Source organism: Terrapene carolina, unplaced genomic scaffold (genome assembly GCF_002925995.2).
Source record: "Terrapene carolina triunguis isolate 2854851 unplaced genomic scaffold, T_m_triunguis-2.0 Scaffold53, whole genome shotgun sequence".
In the NCBI taxonomy this organism is placed as follows: domain Eukaryota; kingdom Metazoa; phylum Chordata; order Testudines; family Emydidae; genus Terrapene; species Terrapene triunguis.
The window spans coordinates 13,474,121-13,478,887 of record NW_020664404.1 but is presented as its reverse complement, the minus strand read 5'-3'; the positions used below and the strand labels follow the sequence as shown (position 1 = coordinate 13,478,887).

At 46.5% G+C, this 4,767-nt stretch overlaps 1 protein-coding gene across 2 annotated transcripts in view; it reads right to left on the bottom strand.

The window, feature by feature from the left end:
• PLEKHA2 (pleckstrin homology domain containing A2) overlaps window positions 1-2,798 on the bottom strand; it is a 43,154-nt gene extending 40,356 nt beyond the window's left edge. For both annotated transcript variants that reach the window (XM_026657261.1, XM_026657264.1), the window contains exon 1: window positions 2,738-2,798. The gene's annotated coding sequence lies outside the window, so the exon portion shown is untranslated. The remainder of the gene's footprint in view (window positions 1-2,737) is intronic.
• Between the last annotated feature and the right edge of the window lie 1,969 nt (window positions 2,799-4,767).

Here is a 4,767-nt window from a genome sequence, read left to right as displayed (position 1 = left end):
AAGGTGGGGGAGGTAATATCTTTTATTGCACCAACTTTTGTTAGTGAAAGGCAAGCTTTTGAGTTTACACAGAGCTCTTATTCAGAATCTCAAGAGCTTTTCTCTCTCTCCAACAGAAGTTGGTCCAATAAAATATATTACCTCCCCCACCTTCTCTCTCTAATATCCTGGGACCAGCATGGCTACAACAACACTGCATACATGTGGATATACAGGAAAAATAATCCAAATTAATTAAAGGTGTGAATTTGAAGTAAATTAGTTAAACCACATTAAATCCCTGTGGGAATACCATGATTCAGAATTAAAGTGGCCTTCACTTCCTAAAAGTGAATTAAACTAAACCAAATTAAAGCAACTTTCATTCTGAACAACACCATCCACACAGGGATTTAATTCAGTATAACTAATCCACTTCAAATTCACACCGTTAGTTAATTTGGATTAACTTTCTGGATGTCCCCATGTAGACAAGCCCTTAGATGGTCCAGTATGACACAGCTAGGTCAGTCTAGGGCACAGTGCAGGAGATAACACTGCAAGGGACCACAGAGTTTAGTATTTTGTAAGTGGAAGAGTCACATGCGGTGCAATTGGTTACAATAAATGGGTATTCTGCTGGCACCAGACAGTGTGAGAGCCTCCGCACTTGGTATCCTTGAAAATAATGGGAACCAAGATACATTTAAATTAGATCCATTCCAAGAAAACAGCATCACTGTCAACATAGATCTACCTTTCTAATTATTTGTACTGGGCTTAGAATCATAGAATAGTAGGGTTGGAGGAGACCTCAGGAGATCATCCAATCCCCTGCTCAAAGCAAGACCAACACCAACTAAATCATCCCAGCCAAGGCTTTGTCAAGCCGGGCCTTAAAAACCTCTAAGGATGGAGATTCCACCTTAGAGATGGCTTGTCACCTTGGTACCTGGATCTACGGCATAGCCAATGCTTTTCTTAATGCAACTGAGACACAGTCTCCCTCTCTGAGGAGTTTAAATTAGAGATGACACGGGGCTACTTTAGCTCCACTGCTGTCTTGGACCACCAAATTATATCCACTCTTCCACAAAGCATCAACAGTTCCCAAGGCACCACCTAGTACACAGTTATTAAAACATCCTACGCTATGATGGATGATCGTTTAGCCCTTTTGTGACATTACCACATCTGCAAACTCCACTTCCTTTTACCTATGCTTACTAAAGAGAGCTCTCAAAATTCTCCCCATTAACTCATAGAATGCTGGCAGTTTGCAGAGGAAGGGCAGGTGAATGGGAGAACAGATGTAAATATTGTGTGCAATAGGTTCAGCAATAAAACTCATGTTAATTCCAAACATTTGTCTTTATTAAACAATTAACCAGCTCAAAGGAAGGCCTGAAAGTAGTGAGGTTAAACTATGTCATTATAGCATCCTTCTGTTCATAAAAGAACTTGATCTAGTGAAACTAACCAGGAGACTGGGATTCTGGACCGGAGAACTAATCCTGCCTTTCCCACTGACTCACTGACCATATATTAGTCACTTAGGCCCAAAATTTTGGGTGCCAACAATCTGAGACACACAAAAGTCAGTGGACACCATTGAAAATGTGGGCTTTAACCTCTCTGCGTCAGTTTTCCAACCTGTAAATATTCTGCGCTGGGAAGTTTGGGGTGAAACACAATAAAGTGTTATTGATTATGAATCATGAAACTGCAGAGGCCTTTCGCTATGGATTCAGGCTACGGATCCAGGGGCTGCTAAGAAAAGGTTCTTGCACTATTCCAAGACTGACAAACCAACCCCATCCTGACTTTTCCCTTTTGGGATAGCACCCCACGCGAATACTGACGGCTTCCTACGTATACAAGATAGCAACATACTGAAAGGTGACTAAGACACATACTGTCTGTAACTCCCATCAGTGCTAATGGAAGTCAGGCACTTGAAATCCTTTCTATCGGCAGGACCCAAAGTCCTCTGAAGTCAAGGGAAGACTAATTGGTACCAATGAGCTGTCCTTCTGACCCAAGGCAGGAATACAGTGTGCAGAATAGGGATCAGAACAGATCACATGGTTGAATTAAAACCTTCACAATTATCTTACATGGTCTTCTCTGACCACGCATGAACATATGTCTTAAGACGCTAAACCCCTCTTGAATTCCAGTACATGCCCAGGCACGGTTCCCTATTGAAACTCAGGGCCGCATAGGGAGCCCTTTGCAAGCTCCCTGAAGGATGCCTGGGCATAAAAAGCCCTTTGTGGTCTTCAGCGACCCATGTGCACAGCGACAAACTCTTCTAAGAATCAGCTCAAACTGCGCAGAGTATCAAAGGGAAAGGGGCTTTGTGGGGGCGCCATAGACATACCCCCAGCGGGAGCTCTTGGCACGCAGAGTTATTCCAGCCTCTCTCCGACTTGAGCCGGGCGTTGCTCCATAAAAACACCTGGGGAGGGAACCGCTGCGGCTCCGCAATGCCCCGCTGCCCGGGGCGCGGACGGGCAGCTCCGGGCAGGCAGCGCCGCGCGCCCCAGGGATGTTCTGTCCCCAGGGGCAGGCGCTGAGTTCCGACCCCCCAACACCCAGACCCCGGGGCACCCCCCGTCTCCGCCCCCTTCCCGGGGTGCTCCCCAAACCCTCACCCCTGCCCAGGGCAGCTCCCCGCCGGCGCGTCGCCTCCACCCACCCTCCCCGGGGGACGCTTCTGCGCCCCTCCCGGCCCCCCGGGGCGCTCCCCACTCACCCAGCGGCGTCTGCGGGCGGCCCCGGGGCATGGCCAGCCGGGCGCTGCTCCGGCGCATCGGGAGCTGGGGGCGTGTGGCTCCGGCGCCTCGTTTTTTCCGGGTTAATTTACGTTTCGCGTTAGCAGCAAACCCAACCCCGGATGTGAGTGCAGGGGCAGGGAGCCGGCTGGGTGCGCTCAGGGTGCAGCGGGGACCGGCTGGGGAGGGTGCTACAGACCGGCCCCCGCTCTGGGGGGCAGACCCAGACGTCCTAGCCGAGCCCTCTGCCTGCAGCCCGCATCGCCAGCCCGCGGGGGCGAGAGGGGGTGAATTTTACAAATAAATTCTCACCCCTGAGGGGGAAAGTGTAGATTTGCACCAACGTTTTTTTTCCTGCTCGCCCCGCGCCTTCTCGTAGATGCAGGAGTCCACACACATACCAGGATCTGCACCTATGGTTTTCATTCAGCAACAGTGACTTTTGGGGGTGTCGTGTCCCGGGCTTTAGTGTAAATGAATGCGGCTCCGCAAAGGAAGGTCGCTGCTGAAATAAAAATCTCAGGGCTGCTAAACCCTCTGAACCAGTTTTGTTGGGTGGTGGTGGTTTTTTGTTTTCCAAAACACTTTTCACCAATTCTAACAGCTTCACTACATATGTGCTGTGTGCTGCTCATGTCATGAAAGATGCTATTGTGCTGCATAAACAGAAGGGGGCAGATTTAAAAGTTGCTATGGGAATCTCAACTCATCAGCTTTCTGACTCGTGCATGATTAAAATCTCTACCTTAATGATGCAGTTACATTTTGACACATAATTCAGGCCCCAGTCCTTAGAAAACAGTAAGGCACATGAGTAGTCGCATCCCGTGAATGCACATGAAGTTAATCAAGTGCTTACACCTTGCACAATCATGGTCTAAGGTTGCACCTGACTTTCCTTTAAAATCCACTGAGATATATATATATATCAACCGCAGAATTTGTAGGTTGCATCTGCAGATGAAAAATAATTCTATGAGGAATCAGTGAACCAGACAAGGGGTTCTTGAATCAGGACCCTCCAAAAATTATATAGTACTGTGGTATTGGCTGTCTGCTTGGAAGGAAAAACAAAAACAAAAAGCTGTCTAACATTACATCAGCAAACTGCCTGTGATGTGATGGCCATTATTTCCCTAGTGTGGAGTTGAGGACCATAAAGTTTTACTTGGTGACAAAATGCAACTAAAAGCCAAAATGACTGGGATTGTATAAGAGATTGCTCCACTGTTGTAGCTCATGAAAATGGGGCTGGGAAGAGTGAACAATGTCAATATAGCTGGTTGGGTAGCAGTGAAATGCCTAACCCATTATTCACATGGTCAAACGTCACTTTTAATACAACCCTCTACTGTCACTCGTGTAGTTAATAAAAATGTTGCAAAAATGCGGTTTAGAGTGGACATACCTGTGAAAGCAGTTTGATTCACTATGTTCCTTTAGCGATAAAGTAATGGGCCCATTCCTATCTTCATGAATCTCACTGAACAAAGCATCCCCCCTCGCCCCCCGAAAGCTTCCCTGTGGTTTGTAAAGCAGAAGGCAATACATCATGTATAAGGCTAGAGCAGTTATTGAGCGAAAGCCTAATTCGCCCTAGATACCTTCTCCGCTATGGCAAATAACCTTTCTTTACACAATGGAATAGATCTGTTACTCATGCAGAGGGCTCCTGGTTCTGTAACTGCCAGAGTGAACTTGCACAGAAACTGTGAGATAAAAGTGTTTTCTTTCTCAGTGGAGCAGTTTTGCAGAGACCCAAGTCAGAAATTCTGATGAGATTTTTGAGTATTTTTCCAAGCAATGTAAGTAACAATCTCCAACTCCCCACATCTTACTTTTTTTAAAGAATGGACAGTAGTTTTGAAAAACAATTATGCACTATCTGGAACACATTAGATGCAATCTTATTATTACTTAAAATACTTGCTTCCCCCCTAAGCATTTCCTGTGGTTTGTGTCATTTTTAGAACAATTTTTTCCCTTCCATGCTAAAGACATCACCCAACTG